General features: G+C 48.0%; 1 protein-coding gene across 8 annotated transcripts in view; it reads right to left on the bottom strand.

Annotated features, from left to right (window-relative positions):
- The window catches only part of LOC122567462 (latrophilin Cirl-like), a 365,088-nt gene that overhangs the window by 187,645 nt on the left and 154,211 nt on the right, over window positions 1-23,232 (bottom strand). The window lies entirely within an intron of this gene.

The raw sequence follows: 23,232 nt of genomic DNA, 5'->3' as shown, positions 1-23,232 counted from the left end.
ACTACCCCCCTCGGTGTGGCCCGAGTGGATCTCTCCTTTGCTCTCGCGCGACTTTTGTCGAGCTTTTACTACGAGCACGGTGATCGAAGAGGTCCGTTTCTTTTGGCACGAGGTTAGAGAATGTTCCACCTCCCCGCACCAACGGAAAAGAGGGGTGGATTGGTTGGGGAAGGACAGATACAAATGGAATACACGGAATTCCGGGGCCATTAATGCGGCCAATGATAAATCGCTGGCAATACTTTAAACGATGACTGCCGAGGCCTCGTTCTTGTTCGTATTTTTGCCAACAGCACCGCGCAGTCAGTCAAGAAGACATTCCCTCTGGCTGTCCCCATCCCACATCGGTGTCCTCGTGTGCGCTCCACCCGGTGTGTGTCCTGAGCTCAGCAACACGGGGAACGGTAATTCCATTCCGTCTCGCGAGCAGGACCACGCGTGTGCCTTCGTCGGAGGCAACGAACGTCGCTCTTCTTTGATTTATCGTACGGCAATGACGGCTAAGTGCTCCTTTGACTTTCTTGACTTTCGTTGGTCTCGCGCCCTCCTCGAGACCGGACCGCGCAAAGGGAGCCTGTAAATCACGCCACGCAGATAACCGATCGAAGAGACGCGAACCTACGCTTCCGTACGCTGCGTGACAGCCGCGCTTGCCTTCTACAATCCTCTTCGGCTTAATGTCGCCCGGCACGTCGTATCGATACGATCCGGCCACGCATTATGCGTTCAACGGGGACGAACTGCGTTTTGTCAGACGTTTTTCTGAGACCCGTTTTGAAACACGCCACGACGAGAAGAGCGCGATTGCGATCCGATCTCTCGTCGCGAAACTAACTGGACGAATTCGTGGGAAGAACGGGGTTATCGTTTCTTTTTTTTTCTCTGCTTTTATTTGGAGAGAGGGCGGCTTTAGGCGAGGAGTTTGCGAAGCCGGGTCTCTCGTTTATTGGATCACTGCTAGCCGATTGAACTGTTGTTAAGCTTGAGGTTCCAATTGGCTGGTGTCTGTTATTGATCCCAGCAGACCGGGCAATAGAGTTCCTTTCCGCGATCCGCTCTATCAAATCGTGCACGGTTAAATTATCGAAGAATGTTCAAGTAAGAAGTTTCAGGGGCTTGTTATTAGTTTTATGTTCTTCAGTGCGGCTGAATATAAGATTAGAGCAGCTAGTACTTAAGTGCGTGTTAACGTTAAACGCGAAAAGAAGACAGCGATGAACGATGTAACATGGTAGCTTTACGCGTCGTGGTCCACGACATCGAAGCGTCCTCTTGTCCGACAATTTTTTCAACCCGCGTTGAAATCGTCGAACGGGTCAAAAATTCGTGATTTATGACGGTGAACGTGTCGAGCGAAGATCCATTCAATTATTGCTGTACCGACGTCGACGCATTTTCAATTTGATTTATCACGGTACGCCGACGTCGCGATACTAGACGCCTGGCAACCACCCAAATACGACGAATTCTCGCGGATATCGTTTTTTCTAAGATGTTGATCGTAAACTCGTCGGTCGGAGTGTCATAAAACACGCGGGAACAGGATAGAAAGGTATTCACGAGAATGGAACCACTTTTAGACCATTAACACATCATCGTTAACAGCCATAGTTACATCATAAGCTTGCACGTGTTTCGTTCATCGTAAATCTGTTCCGTCGTTCTCTCCAAGAATAAAGCTACGTCTCGTAAATTATCAAATCGATATACTTAAATCCGTCAACTAGCGCCTCTCGTTTAAACTTGCCGAGAAAGTCGAACAATCAAAACTCGATCCTAATAAAGAAGCCTGCTCCAATCGTGAAATTTCACAGTCTTCCTCAATCTTCCGCTAAACTCGTGTAATTCTCGCTCAAATACAACGATCGTTTCGCAACACTGGAAACGATTTCGACAAGCATCGACGGTGTTCGCTATCGACGAAGGAAACGGCGACGTTATTTCGACGAAGAAGCCCTACGAGGAAGGCAAACAAGGGGGAGATTCGTAATTTCTTTTCGCGTTCCAGCGCCGTCCTCCGGAGAATCCATTCCCGGGAACGAGCGGGAATATCGTTTTTCTCGTCGATGTCTTGACAAGCGTCCCGCTCGAAATCTTCAACGCGAAACCGGCACGAGCGCAAGTGTAATCCTCCCCTGTGGAAACGCGGGCCTAATGACGCGCGAGCTATCTGCGAGCAGTGGAGCGAAAGAGGCCCGGGAAGAGCGGCGAGAAGCCGTTTGTGACACGAGGGGGTGAAAACGGGGCGAGGAAGAAAGGGAAAAAAGGCAGGCGAGGTCGTGAGGTGCTGCGAAATAAAGAGGGTAGCGTTTGGTTACCGATAGACGGGACAGGAGACGAGAACGGGACAGGTCCGGACACGAGAAGGTCTTCCCAATTCCAGGAGTCAATACACGCGGATATTGCAGCCATTTGAAGCCCCTTTCTGTCCGAATGAGAGCAAACGAGGGAGAGGCATCGAGCGAGAATCAAGGGAAAGAACGAAAGAGAGAAAAGGTTGGTAGAAGGGGAGGTGACCAAACGAAGGATCGAGGGCTTGCACAGGAGGGAAAGAGCGTTAGTGTCACATCCAATAAAATTGCCTGCTCACTCCCCAAGCTCTGACCCACCCTCGTGGAATAAAATGCAGTATCGGTCTGCAGCGGGTACCGATTGTAAAATGAGAGTCGGAGAACCGGCTGAACCGAAAGTAGGAAGGAGCGAAGAGGAGCGGAGCGGCGGTTCGAGGATCCAGGAAAGGGTGAGGAACCAAGCAAATGTAATATAGAAACGTAACATGGCTCTGTTCTACCTTTCGCCTTTCTCTTTCTCGTTCTATTTCTCTTTGTCCTTCGCTGTCCGTGATCTATAATAGTTCCTGCACCTCTCCACAGCGCACGGTCAATTTACGAGACACTACGTCGTTCTCATGACACCGGCAACACACGTACATATACATATATATTTATGGCTCGTGGCGAGGGATGAAAGTTGTTCGTGCACGTCAACGGGTCCCTTTTCCGCGAATAGACCGAGAGAACGGGCTGATGGGGGCGGCTGGGAGGACGAGGGGATTCGCTGCCTTATTTTCAGAACAAGGTGATCTTCCTCGGGACGCGTATTACCTGGAAAGGAGCGTATCTACGTCGTCGGTGAGGAACGACAATGCTTTCGGACGAACGTGGTACGACATGGTGGATACTACATCGTACGGTATACAGAAATTTTGATACACGCGAGTATTCTCGAAAATTCTTCGAAATAACGCGAAGAATGGGACCAGCATTCGACGGCTGATTTCGAAGAACGAAGCGTTCTTTAATTCACAAAAGAAACGGGACGATTTAAACGTTTGAACGTTACCGTTCGATTTGCTCGACGATCTCAGGAAAACTTCTTCGACAGTCGACGAATCGACGGAAACCACCTCCGTATTTCCGTACCTTTCCCACTTCCATCTTCTGCCCGTCATGTCGAGCCAACTCTCTTTAACCGAGTTAAACGTTATTCAACGGAGTGACAGTCGTTGGGAACGTGGCACTCCGAAGCTTCCGCGCGAGCGGCTCGGGAACCGATCCCACCGTCCCAGCTGTCACACAGAAACTCGCCACCCCTGTATAACCGTGTCGTCCCCCGGGGGATGCGACGGGGCCACCCCGACGTGCCGCGGAATTATGATTCACGAGCAAAACATTCCACTGAAAGCTACTTTTTCTTTAGTCCTGTCAACGCTTCCCGTGGTTGATGGTGTCGCGGCGCGCGCGATGGGCGTACCGCAGAAGAATGTGGAATAAGGCAGGGGCTCCTTTGTACACAATCCTCGTCGATGTCGATGTCGACGTCGAACGGCAGAGGTTGGGGTAAGAAGGAAGCGTCGCGAGAAAATGATTTGTGGTTAGAGGTAACAGGCAGCTCGTTTCCATTCCCAGAGGATCTTGGTTCTCGCGAGGGAAGAGTCTATCCAAAGCTCGTGCCTGAAAATCGATGCACGACCAACCGACACTGCTTGGATTACTTAATAAGACGCAGACGCAACGAGACGCAAGTGTCACAATTACCGGGCCTCTCGACCGTCGTCTACTCGCTGCTTCTTCGACTCTCCGGCAGTTTGTCCGCTCTCGTCCTTCGTCGAGATGGTGGTAGGAGTTTGGGATAGCGTGGTCCCAAGAGGTAGAGTTTCCAGCCAGACTTCGACTACTCGATCCGTTCCCGTCCTCCAAGTAGTTCGTCCCATACCGCTCCTTCCTCTCTGCTGTCTCCCCATAGCTTGTCCCGTGCCGTACGTGGAATCGTTCCTGAGTGGCTTCGCGATTGGAGTACTTAAACGGGACACGGACGAAGCGTTAATGAATCTCCGTCGGGACTCGTTCGCGCCACAAGGTCGATACCCTTTAACGCGCTTCGACGTGGAACGATGGTCCAACTACTCGAAAGGGACGAATCAATTTGGAAATTGTCGCGCGTCTCGTCTCGTTTGCCTGGAAACCGGTCGCGTACACGGTGATGGAATTGTATTCGGTTTATGGCGAACCTTGACAGACGAGTCTCACGAGGGGTTTCGTTGCGAAGAACACGATGCGGAAAGTTTCGAGGGGCAGCGGCGAAGTGCCGGTTAAAATGTAAAAGTTCCGTATCTTCCGGGAAGAGTTGGTGATTTATTAATACATCTCGGTGTAATTAAGCCGGTGGCCTTCTATGGATTCAATTATACTACAGCGAACTTTCGACACTCGATTAAACTCGTTAAAAGCAACCCTATGCGTTAGGGTCGCTCGTTATACCTGGCTTCTTCGTCTAATCAAAATTTGTTGTCTGCCTCCGACGTTCTGTAATTAATATCCCTCACTCGCGATTCTATGTCTGTTTCTTACGAGATGCTAAAATTGATCGGTTATTTTCGATGGATTCCATGCGATCATAAAATTAGACACTGGGCGGTTTCACGTTTACGAATAAATCGTACAACATACTAACTGGCTAGGAGAAGTATTCGTAGATAAATTTCGTGAACCAGTGTACTTGGACCTAATTAATTGCGGTAAACGCTATAATAGATACAACGGTACTTTTTATAGCCACTGAACATTCGTGCTATCTGAGAATATTTCCTGGCAGATTTGCACAGTACTTTCGCATGTACCGTTGCAACTATTCAGAAATTGGTCGTCAAAGACCCAATTATACACGGAAAATCGATACCGGAATGCTTGCGGAATGGTCGGTCGAGTGGCGAAATCGCGTCCGTTGCGCATTCCGCTCGTAATCCGTGTACGCTGCCGGAAACCGGTATAACGCCGCGCAGCTCTTCCGCGGATCGCCGTTTAAGGGCATCCTAATTGTGCCGCGTGAGATCGGGGCTGCGATCGGCGACCCTTCAAGACCGCTAGCGAGGCCGCTAGAAAATCCTCGTGTTGGCGAGCGTGCACGGTAGAAGCTTGGCGTTGAAAGAGAGAGAAAGAGGAGATAGACACGAAGGGAGAAAGAAAGAGAAGAAGGGAACGCGTGTCGCCGTGGCGCATGGAAAGGAGATGCAATCGGCCATGTAAAACAGGCCTGCCGGTAACGTACGTCTCTCCTCTCCTTTGCTGGCGTTCGTGGTGTTCCCGAGGCAGCTCGCGCGGTCACGAACGCGTGAAAGAGACGGGCAAAGTCGGAGAGAGAAAGAGTTTAACTTCGTCCCGCGCTTTCGCGCTTCTTTCGGAATTAATTTTACAACTGCCGCGTGTTAATTCCTAGAGTTAGTATTAAGAATTCGCGATAAGCAACCCGTTCACCTTTCGCCTTTCTGTTCAACTCGATCTCTTCCATTTTCTTTTCCTTCGGCGAGCACCGTTAATTAGCCACATTTAAGATTTCATTCAATGAATTAATAATAGGCAATATAGGAGACAAATACGATGTTAATTAACCCGGTGTTCCCAAAATTGTCTCTCCGTTTCGAGTCATATACATAGATCCGAGAAGAACAGATCTTCGCAGAGAATACTTTCACCAAATTAACGATATACGCACGCGGAGAAAATAAAAACGATTTCAAGGAATACTATATCACGTTAATTCCACTCGACTATTCCGAACATGGCTCCGAATGTCCGCATTGCTCACCCTTAACGCCTTCACCAAACGGGGTGAATAAATATGTCGCCGAGAACGTCGTGCACCCAGGGAAACTGCGCGTTCTCGACATCCACCTTCCCCATCGCCTCTACACACTCTGATTTCAATCTGACCATTCGTGTTTCGAGGTTGCGGTAACACGGCACCGAAACGACCCGTGAACCAAGGGGGTGTTAGTGGCAGCAGGAGAACGAAGGAGGCGGAAAAGGCGGTGCACTCGCCTCGCACGAAACACGACTGCATTACGCCGCTGGCTGGCGTACATTAGGCAAGCAGGCGACGAGTTTCCACGTAGCACACACGATTGGCCGGTAATGCGCCAGGAATTTCCGACCTTCAGCCACGGTTACAGATGTTCCTCTTGCCGTACACTTCCGGGACACTCCAGCCTGCGCCAGAACACGTTCCCTCTAATGCTTCCGGCCTTTTCTTATCGACGATTGCCTGTCGCGCGTTCCCGACAATTGCACCCTTGCGATTTACGTCGAACAGATTGGAGCAACGGACCAAAAGAACGTGAACTATTCAAAATCGGCATGACGTCAGGAAAAATGAGGACGAGATTATGGGAGGCAAAGTGTCGCGTCGAATAGAGGACATTTTAGAAATTAGAATTTTCCAGGCTAATTTTGAACGGACCTAACATTTCCTCTCGATTCAACAGGCGAAAAATTTGACGAGTTCATTTTTGTTGATCTTTTAATTCTAGTGCCAGTTTATGATTCTAGTTGAAGACGAAGACGATTTATTTGGTACAGAGATATAAATCTTTTAAAAACAGCCGATAAATTGGCCAGGTTTTCCGAACGGTTACGGCACGCTTATTAAGAAAAGTACGATTTTTCAAAATTTTGCAGGGAACGACAACTATCTACCTAGAGAATAGGAGACGAGAAATATCGCGCGTCGTACGTCTTTCACAGAAGTCTCGCAGAGAAAAGTATCGAACGGTATTTTCTCCACACCCTACGATTTTCCCCAGCAACCACTAAACCCGTGAAGAAACAATCGGTCGAAACCGAACGCGACGTGTATGTACAATTACAGATAAGCATAGAAACGAGTACGTTTCGCAAGGCCTTTCGCGACTGCTCGTCGGAGTCGTAGTAAATTTTCCGAAGAATTCGCTCCTTGGCTGGAACGCCAACGGTACCCCATTCTTTTCCCCATTGTAGAAACAATGGGAAATCCATCGGCGTTCCTGGCGAATCGCGAATCGCGCTAGTTATTTTATCGAAACCTAAACAGGGAGAGAGAGAGAGGGAGAATGTGTGTGTGTGTGTGTGTGTGAGGGAGGGTGCGGTGGTTTCGCGGCTTGGCCGATCTAACGGGACGAAAGTAGAGGAGAGAACGTAGCCAGGAATGTTGCTCCTGGTGATTTCGATCCGGCCGCGCATTATCATCGGGTCCATGTACGGTATTGCCACCGGCGGGAATAATAGTTAAGGACAATGGAATCTCGTAGCGCGATAGCGCCAGCGACGACCGTTGACGGCCCGCTGATATAACGTATACGTTACTGCCGGTGACGGACAATGGCTGGTAATTAATTACCTACAAAGTACAGAGGGGGTCGCATTGTAGTCTGTATCTGGTATTTATCTTGAAACATCAACAATGCGCGGAACAGCGGTGCGCTCGGCAACTGAGAACGAGAGAAAGAGAGTGTCGCGTGAAACCGAGAGATGCACCGTCCACCAATGCAATGGTTGGCAGTCTTCGCAAGAAATCCCGATGTCATGTCCCCTCCTTTTCTTCTAACCATTTTCTTTCCCTTCTTTTTCACCACCTATCTTCTTTCTCTTCTATTTTCGTTTATACGACTCCTTTTTTTATTTTTCGCTCGTTTTGTCGCCGTACGCCCGATAAGCGAGTTCGCCTACTATTTTCGCCGCACCCACGGCCCGCGTTTTGCATTCCCCGTGTCGCGTACACACGCCGTTTAGTCAGCACTTTTCTCCTTGCGCCGCTTTTTGCATCGGTATCGCGAACGAGCGATTTCGTCTAGGTCGTTCTCGCGGGAGGGGGAGAGAGATCATCGACACGCGACACCAGCCACGCGATGGGTGGGGTCAGGGTGAATGGAAAAATCGAGCGTTCTCAGTGTTATTAGCAATGATGTATGAACGTCACAAACGTGACGAAACGAAGTGCGGAAAAATATAGTCGTCAGGGTAAAACTGCCATACGTCGCCGCAGATAATAGGTTTTCCGCGAACCGACTGGAAAGGGATGCACGAAATTGCCGGTTCTCCCTTTCTCTGCCTTTTATTTGCAATTTACAACCTATGGTCGATTGTCTAGCGGCGTACAGTCTATGGGGTTCACAAAACACGGATAAAGTCTCGTCCAACGCGATGACTGTAATTCTCCTGTATTTTGAGACAGTCGGAGGAACGAGTTCCTCCTTTCTCTGGTCGATCGATACCTCGTTGGTAATTGGTTGGTAATTCAAGACTTACATTTTCGAAAGAGACGTGAGTTGTGTCGTTGTTATTCAACACCCGAGTACCGTATTTTCTATCGAAAAGGTAAAGATCCCAAGGTAGAATCGAAAAACAGTCGTATCTTTCGAAAACACTTAAATTATTAATTTCAAATACCACTGGTTCCTTCGAATCGTCCGTAAATCCCTGGGGATTTGTTCGTTTGACAAATCACCGAGATGAAACGAAAGGGAAGGAAGAAGCGAAAGAAGTAGAAGAAGAAGCAGCGTGTCGAGCTGAATCAGCCGGGTCCCAGCTTTTCCATGCCCGCCTATTTTCGCCGCCACAAATCATTCGGCGCCCGAGAAAATATGTTTCGACGTTCTGGTGGTCGTTCTGGTGGCGTTACGCGGACTTCACACGTTTGTAAACCCATTAACGGATTTAAGGCGGTGCCTCAGAGACCAGGCTCGTCTCAACCCTTCTCTACCTCAAGCCGCTTCTTTCGCCTTTATCCCGGAAGGAAGATTTATGGGCCACTAAACGATTCCACGGAATTTAATTGCCACGTCGCCGGTTATTATCGCGCCCCAACTTCGTTACGCATCGCTGCTTATGGATTAGATGTCGGCTCGATGAACGTCGAATCCCAGAGAGCGAAAGATAACCTCTCTCCCTCGAGCGGAATTGCTACTTCGAGGAAATTGCGAGCATCGGAATGCCTGCGATCGTCTCGACGAGATTGATTCGCAAATTACGATATGGAAGATTAAGGATAAGAGATACCGATAGTTTTATTTCACTTTGGTTTTTACCAATTAGGAGAGAGATTTATCGTTTAATTTCTAGATCTCCAATGTCTCAAAGAAGACACGAGGTATTTTCTCAGACGTCGCTATAGTTACTTTTAATTGGAGACTTTTGGCGCGCTAATTAAATATTAAGCTAGAATTACATTTTTAAATATAGCGGTTACAAAGAGTGTCTCCAGACATTTTCTAATTAATTTTTTGTTATCAGGCTCTACGTTTCATAGTACGAAATTTTTTTAGAGTCGTACGATGGTATATTATCAAACGGTATCAGCGATGATACGACGATTAATATACTCGAATCTCATTAATTATTAAACGCTAACCTATTTCAAACGTATTTCCGTTGTCTTATTGACAATTTCTTCTCATATAGGGACGAGGATTGTAGATTGTAGAACCAGAAGCGTCGATAAGCGTACTTTAAAGGTGCGACTGGAACTCGCGAATTAACATTCAATTTCTCGTCAAGCGCCCTGACCTCCACGGAATACTTTCCCATTAATCCCAGCGTAAATCCCGAAGTCGGGGGTGGAAAAGTTCTAGAAGAGGGTGCGAAACGCTGCAAGGCACGACTAATTCGCCCGGGCCCGAATTAATTAAGAAGAAACAACCCCGAAACCGAGTTGAAGAGGATTCGAATCGAATTTCATGGACGAAAGCTGTTTCGAAAGCGAGGATTTAAGATTCCTGTACGATGGAGAGGAGCGAGCGAGAGGAGAGAAACGATCCTCTTGGTGAAAGTAGGCGAGCGGCTTCTTTATGGACCTCATTTCTCTCGGAGGCCGTGAAACAGTCCTTAAAGTACACCGAAGGGCCATCGATGCCAAACCCCGCGGTCCGCTAAAAGTGTTTTATTTAAAGATTTCTCGATCCAGCGAACGATCGCCTTTCGGCCGCAGAAAGGTCGTTAAGGGATCTCTCACTTTTCGTTCCCGCGGCCACGTTCTCCTCAGGGCCTGCCAGCTTGCGGACTGTTCTATCGACGGGAAATTCTAATATATAGCCCCGGCTTATACGACCTCGAACGAAGCATTGTGAATTTCCAGCTTGGAAACTGGTCGGTTATCCGTCGTGGTTAACCATTCCTTTTATACTCCCGTTCAGCTTCCGTTGCCTCTTAACTATCGCTTCCTTTGAATCCACGCGAAGATCATAGTGCATATAACTAGCAAATTAAAGCATCGCGACTTTAATTCTATCAATCCAGTAAAAGAATTCACAATTTATGCACCCTCTATCTTCATTGCGTTCGTTCCAGCTACCCACAACTAACCATCATCCCTCACCGAGCATCCACAGCCTCCATTACGGCTTTCTTTATATAACTTTTTCTTATTACGATCACAGTGTCACGAGGTAACGAGCTAGAAGTCTACGAGTGGCAATTATACCGAAGGGTCTCGATATAAATATTCCATGAATAGCAGCTCTTTTCGACGTACTATTACGTTGTAACACAAAGGTTTAAGCTCAGTGACCTCCGAATAATCTATCGAGACACGTTAGAAATACCCAAAATGGAATACCTATAGCCTGACGTTTAAAAGCTCGCCAAGTGAAACTACGAAAGAGAAATGTCTGCAAATAGCTTTTTTTTTTTGCTTTAAGGAGCAGAAAAATAGCGTTGAAGAAAAGGAATATTCTGTAGCAGCATCTGGTACACGCGACTATATACCTCGTTAAAAATATACCTCGCTCTTCGTCACGGTCGTCGTGACTCGTGATAGCAATGAGTGGCAAAGTGTTAAGAGACGCTTGCATCGAAGCGAAGATCCAAAACAGCTGTTTGAAAAAGCGTTGACTATGGTCTCCTTCTACCTTTCACTTCAGCGGTCACAGTCAAAGAGTTACGCGTCTGGAAAGTTCATCGACATCAATAATGGAACGCGGGTGTCGTCGACCGCGATGACGCCTATCTCCCTTTGCTCCTTCTCGAGACTGGTCCAATTAATTAGACGAATGTTTCTTAGCCGTTGTTTGGTATGAAACAATCCATGGAACAAGCCTTAGCCGAGGCTGACGCGCTGACGAATCGAGGTACCGACCTTATTAATATACATCGTCGTTGGTTCAGATGAGTCGGGAAGGACTCTGAGAAAACGACAATTGCGTCTGGCGTATTGTGATCGGACTAAAAACGCGAACGTTTTTAAGCACAGTGCGATTATTCTTCCAGCATTCGTCTGAATTCGTAGAGAAGAAGTTGCCGTTGCCCCGGGTAAATAACTCGTCTCTTCAATCTCCTTTCCGGGAAATCGAAGTACAGCTGAGAAACATCGTCGTGATAGCTTTAAATTATTCAAATAATAACACGCTTTGGTTCTAATCTACCAAGATATCGGAGCTACTTTCCCATCGATGTTTAACATAATTGATACTTTTCCGCGGCCAGCTGGTAGACACGTTTCGCGCCGTTCTTTCATTACCGAGATTGCCTGCTGCGTTTAACGACCATCGTCGTTTCTTACTGTGAACGGCGAGCGTTGGAATTCTATACAGAAGATACTGTTGATATATTTACAATCACTTTTAAGCGATATTACTTTCAGCTTGCGCCGACAGAAAATAAGAAATAAAACGATTATTTTCCAGTATCTGGAATCCAACGAAGCAATTTATAGATTACATATAAATATATATAATCGAACATAGCTGTTCTACATTTTCGTACCAAATTACAGCACCAAATGTAATTATATATTCTAATTTCCTATCCACCATTGGGAAGTCACGACGGAGAATATTGGGAAGCGACCAGGCGTTCCATTTCCACGGATCGACACCCAATTCGCTGCTTCCTGTTCGGCGAATAAATTTCTAATCTAGGCGTACTCAAAATAATTCCGTGTAATGCTGTCGCGATCGAAGAAGGATCAGTCTCGGGCGCAAGAAGAGGAAGATGAGACGCGACGCGGATTCAAGGGTTGAAAAGGGAGGGCGCGCACACGACCGGGGATGCATCGATGGGACGAGCGAGCTTGATGGAGGTTTACAGCTGTTTGCCTCGGATATCGATGATCGCGAGGGAGGCGGTGATGCAATAAGAAGGGACGGGGAACGCGGCTGAGATAGAACGGGATCGGTGCAAACGTTCGAACAGGAAAGACGAGAACGGAATATGGGAGGAGAGGAGAGTGGGAGAACGAAAAAGAAATTTACCTTTAAATTCCAGCGAGACGCGGGGAAGTACGTCGAAGAAAAACGGGGATGGGGGTGTTCTCCACCCCTCGGAGGAATAAGTAGATCGAGATTCGAGGCGCGCCTTTGCTGACGCTACTCGGCTCGATGCCGTTCGAGCGCAATAGAATCCCTTCCGCCAACAGGATCCTCGAGGATACCACGATATCACGGCTAAACGAAGCGCTTTCCGACTGATTTATCCACTGGCTCCCGTTCACTCTCTTCCCGCTCCTCCCCTTTCGATTGCTGCTTATTCTCCTCTTATTTCGAGGGTTGCGTCGTTCGATGGCGTATTCTTTTCTCTTAAGCCCAGTAAGAAGAATCGAAGCTCGTCACGATAGAAGAGCGGAAGATTGTTTCTCCTGTTTCTTGTACGTTTCCGGCGTACAGTTCTGGCCGATTTCACGTGTCGCGAAGACGTTAAAGGAATGATATCCGTCGCAGTTGGTTAAGGGGGACGGGGTTTATCCGGTGATTTACGAGCTAAATGAATATTCTTCCACGATCTTTCGCGTCGAACGATAAAACTGTCACGCTCAGACCTTCCTAAATATCGCGATATTACGGCCAAGGGGATAACCGTACGGCGACTGATTTATTATCTAGCGCCGGCTAGGCCTTTATGTAATTGTCGTGGTTCGAAGGCCAAGCAACCCGCAAGCCAGTCTGAACGACTGCAATTCTTGTAACAATCGTGAAACGCACGGGTACGATATATAAAGGAAAATAGTGTTTTTACGAGACTGGAATAAAAGGAGCCGTTTCGACGAATTTCTGCGTGTCTGTGAGCGATCAAACCGATTGGAAAATCTCTCTATGTTATTCAAACTCGGTATAAAATTTCCTCAAATATTATATTCTATATACAGGTATACAACAATGTAAAAACGTACTTTCGATCGATCTATCAAAAGCGAAGCAGGATGCAAATTATCACGAATTCGACAAGAAGTAACGAGATGTCTAGACCACTTAACGAAGCGATAAAAAAAAAAAAAAAAGAAACGATTGCACATCGTGTGGTAGGAGAAACAAGCGAAAAAATCATCTCCCGAACGCTGACGCGGTGTGTTCTTGTTGCTTGCGCACCGGTGGCGGGCACAGGGGCGCCTGTACAACTAATTAGTACCCTCCGGTGATATTACACGCGTCGATACAGTTGTTCAGCGCCGCGCAAGCAAGAATTTTCCACGGCGTAAGCCACGGTAGCAGCCACCCTCTCGGGTCGACTGGGGTGGATTTTATCAGAAACGTCGGAGAGCCTTTTGAAGGGGTCCGAAGCCACCCTTTCCTCGCGCTGCACGCCCGTGTATATACACGCCAGCGGGTCCTTCGTGTTCCCGCTAGCGAAATCTCGGCTTCCCGGTGTGGAAGAACGCACCATCGAACGACCTTTCTCTCTCTCTCTCTCTCTTTCTCTATCGTTAGCTCTATCGCTCTTTGTTCCTCCATTCCCGACAAATCCATCAACCCTCTTCAGCGGCGATTGCCAACGTCGCGGTCCGTATGTGCGCACCGGCGCCAAGCAAATATTTCACGTAAACCCGTTTCTCTTGTGTACTTATACATATTTGCGGCTTGCTTTATAGCGTATTATTTCCCTGACCGTGTGCATCGTCCTGCTATGCGTTCGAAATTTATCCATTCGTTCCGTCCGTTCTAGATACACGCGGGGGAAAGATGCGTGACGCATACGCGTATAAATCGCGTAGAAATATTCGCAGCCGCGGGACAGTAGTTCCGTAGAACCGTAACTCTCTGTGCAGGGAGCGTACACCCCCGAATGTTTCAGTTCGCGTCAAACGCAACCCTCTGTGATTTTGGTATTTACGAGTGCGATGAAAATGTACTGGAACAATACCACGGTTCATCAGCGTGACTCCAAAGGCACCTGATCACGCGTGCCCGTGTTTATTTTCAAATGACAGCAAGATAGCTAACGGGACACGCGTGTATTTTCTGTTAAACGGTCTTGCGCAACAGTTATTCTCGCGCAAATTACAACGAAACGTCGAGCGCGGTTTCCACATTTCCTATCAGTCATTGCCCCGCGAGGAACGTTTCTCGCGCGCGCCTAATTACAGGGAAGAATGACCAAGTGACTTTCGAGCAAAGTGCCAATTAATTCCATCTATTCTTCTGTGGATAAGAGGCAACTTCTTCCCGGTGGTTACAACTGAACCTGCGCGTTGCGACCCCGTCTTTACCTGTCACAGGCGGACGAGCTGAGCGAGAACCAAGAGACGCCGCGTTACGCGACCGATAGTGCGCGCTAGAGACAGAACGCGCCGTTCCACATACAAAAGTCACGCACACATCGCCGACGCAAATGGTACGCGACGAGTGAGGCATTAACCGCATCCCGGGGCGATATCACGCGCGCTCGCACACTCGTAGGTCAAATTACTTGGTGGTACGTACCCGCGCCGGCGCTGGTTTCGCGTATGAAAGCACATTAGGAAGATATCCTAGTCTCCAAGGAGGCAACGCAAATTAAATACGTAACGCACACGACTGCCTCGCCGTTGTCACACGTGCTTATTTATGGATAGATAGCCAGCCGCCTTGGCTGCGTACGTTATTCGGACATGTAAATGCTAGCGCTGGCCTGTATCACGGTACGCGCTAAGGGAAAGCTAAGGTAGGCGAGCTAAGTACAGAGAACGGGTGCATGGTCGACGCGGTACGCTCGTGAAACACGAACTCGCGATCCCGTATCGCGTGTAACGTCGTAATAAGGGATGTTATTACTTCTATTGCGTTTCCCGCTTCCACAGATAAGTTCTTGCGCGCCGCTGGACGACAGAGAGGGAGCATACTCTCCAAGCGAATCTCGCGTCTACGTGTGTGCAAATAGGTGAAACCGTGAAGCGTGTGCGAGCGGAGAAAGCACGATTCCTCGCAGGCGCGCGTGTGCATGTGCCGCGCGAGTGTACGAGCCCATTGCCGGCTCGTCAGCCTCGCTCGTTACTCCATAACTCACTTTGCTTGCATACACGCCGTGGCGAACCAGCGTCGACCGTACCTGCAGACCGAGCACGCGCGACCGCGATTCTCACGGTGTCTTTTGCGCGCCCGATTGACGTTCCTTTTACGGATTCTTTGGCTTTGAAGAACTCGTACCGTCCAACTTTGCTGCTCCGCGATCTTTTAACGATGTAACGCGCAATTGGTTTACAATCGTGACTTATTGCTGCTACGAGAAACGTCGAGATACCCCTGAGAAATTAGTAAACTTCAACCCTCTATTACAGAGAGTAACGTATCCATTACAATGCAACGTGTGTTGCAATTAACCACCAGACACAATATAATCTCGGAGAGGTTATCGCGCGAAGAGTTATCGTTCTGCAGCCAGGTTCCTTCCGACGAATGCATTCGCCGTTCAATGCATCGCGATCACGAGGAATTCACACAGTCACCGCTTCACACAGTCACGTAATTCAATCGATCGTTTTCCTGTCGCAATATTTGCCAGTCTCGTTGATAAACGCTAGAGAAAACCGCATATCATCCCTTCCACAAGCAGACGACTGTGTAATTCATTTGGGTAAAGCGTATGTACATAGTGTGGCTAGCATATCAACCGACATCGTCTTTGATATACGTGTGCCTTTTACAACTCCAAATGCGACACGTCCGACTTCATCTTTTTTACATATCACGCCGTGGCTGCGATAGGATCGCGTAATTTTTCCCCTTGCAAGGTCGCATGAATATTTTACCGAAAGGACTTTCATTGGTGGCCGCGATAAGTGGACGAAACGGTTTCCCTCGTGTATATGAATCACGGATAGAGCACTTGGTCGACTTGGTCATTGTGTTTCTCCTACGAAAAGCAAGCTAGCGTCATCACCGTGAAAGGCGCTGTTTCGCGTGAGATACAACAGTCGACTGGGATCTTTTCAGAAGTACACGCTCTGTATAGACCAGTCGAACGAAGAACGAAGTAAAGTGGAAGATATGAAACGTTAGGCGAGATTAACTCTCGAATTTTGTACGTCCCAATCTCGTTTTAGTTTCAACTCGAAGAGCTTTTAACGTTTTAAGGAAATTATTGGAGCACCATCGAAATGAAAAATAATAATCATAATTTCCTCAAATTTAGGAGGATTTTGATTGAAAATGATTCAAAGGATGCTATATTAAAATGAATGAACGTAAAACTCGCGTTTGCTTATATCGATAGGTAAACAAACTTGCGCAAGCTTTACGAGCACACGATGTCTAGTCAAACTAATTTATTCGCCAACAAGTTTCTCGTATGAGTCGGAAAGTTAATTAGCAGTTGATCCGAGGAATTTAGTTCATCGGCGAGTAAAAGGCTTGTTTCACGAAACATCTCGTCGCACGCTCCGTCCACGCGAAGTTTCATTTTTTCGTCTAAACTTCACCGTTGCGGTATCGATTGTCGCGTGCTTAGTCCGGGCTTAACAACGAAAACTCGGTGAGTCGAGAACCAGGTCATGGGAAAGCCAGATGGTGAGCTTTAGTGCCCGCACGTCCCGTTTCTGTGTCTCCTTCTCTCCGTTTGCTTTACTTTTTCTTTTCTGTTGTGTTCACGTACGAACACATAGACATGTACGAATGTCTACACGAGGAACCGCGTGTGCGCGAGAACAGGAAATGTACGAGGGTCGGTGGTCAGTAGGAGGGTGGAGCGTGGTCTTGAGTGACGCGATACATGACTTAAGGATGTAGACACAAGGACACACGCGCGTGCGGTGCACAGGCTTAGAGGGTAGCTTTGCGAGGGAACGAGAACGTCCACGTAAAAGAGAGTCGTATCACCTGGTTGCGGCGTCAGTCCTCTGACCAAGTAACGCGTGTTGCTCATGAAGGAAAAGACGCGCGTGAGCTCGGAAGAATCGATGGAAACAAATGCGCGTGCATACTTAGAGACCACCGTAGGAAAATCTGCTAGAAGGAACAAGAGAAAGAGAGAGGTTTGCGAAGCGATAGATAGATAAATAGATAGATAAATAGATAGATAAATAGATAGATAGATAGATAGATAGAGATAGAGAGAGAGAGGAAGGAAGGTGACTACTCGAAATCTTGGTGCAAATAGGTAACGCAATTGCAACGGATAGCGACGTTAACACAGTTACAGAGAGGCTTACGGCAAATATACGGTTACCGCCACCACTGCTGAGCTTGTTAATTGTCCCGGTGGGAATTCGAATTTCCTCGGTCAGAGTACTTGAGCGGTTACCGCCGCGGAAACTTGCTTCTTACTTATGCGTTCGCGTGTTCGAGGAATGTTTGGTATATCGAAGATTGTCAAGAAAGATCCTAACATTATGAAATTATGAATCCAAGAACTTTACGTGTTTTTAGAAATCTACCCTTATATTAACCTTCAACACGGGAGTTGAAAATCTCCTTTGCACTCGTTGCAAAGAAATCCTTGACTCTAGAACGATGGGCTTCCAAGTCGTTACCAGGAAACGACACAGTGCAACTCGGCTGATAAAATAAATCGCGAGGGTTGTTGATGCCAAGTTGTAGGACTGCTGCAAGGCTAGTGAGATCGCAGGAACTGGCAATTTTTCAGGGGTAAGGGGGTGCTTTCGATGGTTCGAACCGCGGGGGGCACCCTATTCACAAGGGCGGCCACGAGTCGTACGTTAGAGTTCGCTAAGTCGTTTATACTCGACCAGATGGGGAGAAACCACCCTGTGCTCTCTTTTCGATGTTGCGACGGCCATTGGCGTCCTCGCGAAGAATAGGAACGATTTCGTCACTGCACGTGTACAAAGGAAAGAAAGAAGCGAGCGAGCGTGCTCGCCGGGTAAAACCACACCCTTTCGTCCTGACTTTTTAGCTTTCTGCGGTGCATTTGTGGCCAGACTGGTTCTCCCTCGCCGTTCAGCCGCGCAATTTGAAGTTAATGGTCGTATAGCGAATTCTGTGTCTCTTGGGTTCGAACAATGTCCTCCCGAGGAACGGAAGAAGAATGGACTCCCGTTAGTTTCATACGAAATGTGACAATTAATTCAAGACATCGAGCAAACGACTGATCGACTACAATTTTATATTATAAGTTTGTGATCCAATATACATGTCAAAACTATCTAAAAGGATTGCGGTAATATAACTAGTTAGAATAATTATGTGTTAGCATCGATAGTCTTCTAATCCTAGTTCCATTGAAAGAATTTAGAGTAAATTAGCTAGGATACGATAAGCTTGACGAGTGACAGCTTGACGACAAAAGGTCGACGATAACAGATATCTCGGATATCGGAACCACGCAGCTTCGCCCGATTTAGCTTCGACCAACGTTCCTACCCATATTTTATCGCGCTCCATGCATTTCGGCGAAGATCAATGCGATCGATTCGACATTTAGATCCTCGTTTTTGGACGAGGACAGCTACGTATCGCAGGCAATCGCACGAATAGTTCTCGTAACTTTCATCGCGAGAGTGTCATAGTTCCGTGTTATAACCACTTCTTTCTTCAGCCGGTCAGTTTGAATAGGTTCGATAGCTGAATCTCGTCTGTCTCCTTCGAAACGAGCCGCGTACGCGTAAATCGTGGAAAAATGAACCCTTGGAACGATTATCCGACCCGTTCGAGTTTTTAACGGCGCGTATAAATTTTACGAGCCGACAGACCGAACTGTTCGATCCCGGTATACGCCTTAATTGAAGTTACTCGCGTAAAATTCTGGCCAGCCATTCTGCTGGAAACGCCAACAGCCAACCATCGTCGGCTCTCCCCTATTACACCTCGCAATCTCGTTTCAGCTTTTCCACGGATACGTTTGCTCGCGGTACCGTTCCCAAGGGTAACATTGTCTAGATTACCGAGTGGAGTTAGCTAACCTCCGAGAGAGGCTCCCCAAGCAGGCGCGAGGACATTGTAATTATGTATTCTCGTTGCTCGCATCTGGGACCCTTGGCTGGCAAGTTACGTGCTTGGTCCCGTGTACACGGGGCTACTTCTGCGTCGGTTATGTGTGCAAAGCCGCCTGTTAGTCTTTCCGACATTCCCTTCTACGATGCCAAGCACCACCATCCCCGACCAGGCTCTTCTCCGCCCCTCGATCCTTTTTCTCGCCCTCTGTAACACCTCTCTCGCCGCTAACCTTCTCGTTCCCTCTCTTCTTCGTGTCTCCGAGGACCTCTCCCTCTCTCTGCGATCTCATCCTTCAGAACTCACCCCCGTACGCAACCCCCGATGACTGGAAGATTCGGCTGATTAAGTGACACGGACTCCCCTGTTTTTCTACCTCGTGTAATTTAATCCGGTTCCTCGTGTCCTTCCTGTAAATCACAACTGGCCGTCACGCCGTCATGCTCGAGTATTTAAATAATCTCTCTCGCTTGCCCACGTGTCTGAACGCCGACGATCTAAAGTTCACGCGTTACAGGCAGCGATTTAATTCTTGCTACGAAGTATCGATTATCCACGGTTCACCGGTTGCAGATACAGGTTACGGTAGTGGACCAGTACACACGTATGTACGAGTAATATTATTACCGGGCACGTCTGAAAGCGGCGTGGAACAAGGGGTGTCTTGACCCACCTCCCTGCTCGGTCTTTCTCATTCCGTTTTCGATCCGCGGTCATAACTGGAACCCAGTCTTGCGCAATCTGCACGCTTATCTCGTGCACCATACGTCAAGTGCAGTACTGTCGGTGCCGGCTTTTTCTCCATTTTTCCTATCCGCTTTTTGCCCGTTGACCTCGTGTACCTGTCCAACCGTTGGTTATCCACCGACTTTTCCCCTACTCCTCCCTCTCCTCTATTTTCTTTATTTCTTTTCCATCCGCGTTTGCAATTCGGTCCTCTTTAACGCGGTTCTTTCGTACGTCGCATTCGGTTAGCGGCAGAACCATTTAACTCTGACGAACGAACGAACTAAACTTTTATCCAACGAGCGTGTAAGTTCGAAGCTTCAATGTTTAAAACTTCTGCATAAACTTCGTCAGAGAAATATCCAAATATCCTCGTGATATCTTCATTAGAACATGAAACATTTGTCCACAGTGTTGTTGGATTAAATCGTCGTTCATGGGAAAATATTTGAAAATGGACGAATGAATAAAATTTTCTACAGCTATCTAATAACGCGGTACGAAATCTTCCGTGTCAATAAAACACAAGAATCTTGCTTTCCAAGATGAGAAGGAAGCACGTGGTCGTCGAACGAAAGAGAACGTCGTATGACTGATTCTTTTCCATTCGTTTAAGGAGGAGATAAGATCTGAAAAACCATCGACCAGTCAGTGAACTGAAATATAATAACGCGTGGATAGGGAGAACGTGGTATACGAGTGTCGGAATACGAGTGGCTCTCGATAGGAGGTGGAGTGCGAGCGATCGTTCGATCGATCCACCGACGTCGTCGCTGAGGAAACAAGTATCGCCTCGTAAAACGGAGCTTATCCGCAAAATTCTAATATTTATTCATATCCGCGGTGATGCGGGGCGCTGGTGGCATCGGCGATGCTGGCCGACCGGGCGGAAAAGCGTTCTCAAAATCCCCGGAGGGACGAAAAGTGGATGGCAGGATTACCCTTTTCTATAAGGCACAGCCAGTGAGAGCTGATGCGTATGTATATGTATGTTCCTCTATACATATATATAGGGACAGATAAAGGGTGGCTTTACTCGAGAGTACAGGTAAGGCATAACCAAAAGGAGGAAGGGGTGAGAAAAGACGAAGAAAAATAATATAGCGAAATAGGAATAAGAGAGGAAGGCAAAGATAAGACCAGAGACAAGTTTCGGTAGGCGGAAGAGCGAGCAGAAAAAGAAGAAGATTCGATGTCGTGGTACGAAGCTCGCCTGTTAAATGGCCTCGTGTTCAAAGTCTATCGAAAACACCGGACGTTTCGTGCCACCCTTTTCTCCTCTGTTCGAGGCACCCGCCTCGAATTCAACGTCAGCCCGTCCTCCCCCCGTTCCCGTTTGTTCCTTTATTCATCTTCTTCCAGCCACGAGTCAGCAGATCCGACGCAACCCCCTTGTATCCTCGCAATAAACTGCCATCGGCTAGGGGTTTGGGACCAATGTCCCCATCGGTGCTTTGCTTCCTCGTTCCGTGGGCCGACGACGATGACACCGGCACCATAAAAGGCTGTCGGAGGAGGCCGATTCCTTTGTCACCCTCTGTCAAACGCGGGGAGAATAAGAGAGGAGACAAATAAGAGAAGGAGAGCGCGATGGGGGAGGTTGGAGAGGCCTCGCGAGACCGTTTTCAACCTGGAGAGCCGAAATTGCTCGTCCCGCCGCAGCAGAACCTCCCCGATCTTTCTCTCTGTTTTCATGAATTTCCTTGACGTCTGCCCGGAATTATAATCAGCGGTAGCGGCGCTTTATCACAGTTTACCCGCGGCGGGAGTTAATCATTCCGAACAGCGGAATCGGCAGAGCCTGATGAAACTCCGGCAAGATAGGTTCGCTACGGAGGGGAGACACAGAAGATTTTCTTGCCCTCGATGTTACGTCGATCCCATCGAGAGAAGAATCGAGTTACTGGTTTTTTCGTTCTTTCTCGCTAAACTTTCTTCGTTGCCGTGGGTGCGTGTTTTGCTACCCTGATTCTATCCATCGTGGAACGAAACAATGGATAAACGTAGATGGATATTTTTGATTCTACTCGGGACGTTCGTGTAAGAGCAAAGAGAAGGGAGAACGAAGAAAAGAACGAATATATTTCATTGTTTGGTTAGAAGGGCGCCTGTTTCATCGTGCGTTCTACCTACCTGCTGGATATAATCGAAGTAAAAGAACGCGGGGAGAAGCCGTCGAAGATTGTCGACGAAACCTACGCTATAACGAAAATTGCCTAAAGGTCTGCTTCGGGGGTATGAAATAACACACCTCGCTGGTTGCGGCTCACGTGAGCACGAAGTGTGCGAGAAAGAACAAGTTACAGTCTGTCGGCTGTGCAACCGTTCCTCGCGTCTCGTCTGTTCCCCGTTCACGAGGCTTTCCTTCCTTCGTGTCTAAATTCTCTCTTTGGCCCCGGTGAGTTCGTACGGGCTACGTACAACGTTTCTATTCTCGCTGCACGTTCTGAAAAGATTGCAGATAACGATTTCCTCTAGCCGTCGAGTGTCACGGAGTGGAGAACGAAAGGACGGTAGGGAGAGACGACAACGACGACGACGAGACTCTCGAATTAAACGACGTTCGAAACATCCTCGTCAGGATCGTTCGAAATCGCTTTCCGGCCCATTGCCCCGTCGTTTGCGCGGCTCCCGGAAGAACTCGCTTTTAATTGGGCGGAAGGGACCGATAAGGGAGGGTCTGTCTGTCTCATTATCGGACGCACGCACCAGCGAGATCGCTGACTGTCCGTTAGAAAAATACTCCAAGATCTATCCTGCTTTCGTTGGATAACAAAGAAAGGAAGGAAATAGGGGAAAAAAGGGGAAAAAAAGAGAGAAAAGAAACAAAAAGGCAAAAACGAAGCAATAAAACATGAAAAACGGCAGAGTGGAGATGCAAATCGTAGCAAGGTGCGACCGTTGCTCACCCACGAATCTTTTTTCCCCTTCCCACGCAGCCTTTTGCCTCGGCCACAGCTCCATGATTTCTCTCTCACGCACGTTGTGGCCAACTTTTAATTAAACGTCGATAGGAATAAAAAATACGCGTCCCGGTCGCCCGGTTATATTTCAACCCTCCGGTCCGTGCACCCGGTCTCAGAGTGATGAATGCTCCACCAGCTGATATATACATCGCGGGTCGT

Source organism: Bombus pyrosoma, linkage group LG1 (genome assembly GCF_014825855.1).
Source record: "Bombus pyrosoma isolate SC7728 linkage group LG1, ASM1482585v1, whole genome shotgun sequence".
NCBI lineage: Eukaryota > Metazoa > Arthropoda > Insecta > Hymenoptera > Apidae > Bombus > Bombus pyrosoma.
Note: the sequence above shows the minus strand (reverse complement) of the source record. Positions and strands in the feature narration are given on the sequence as shown.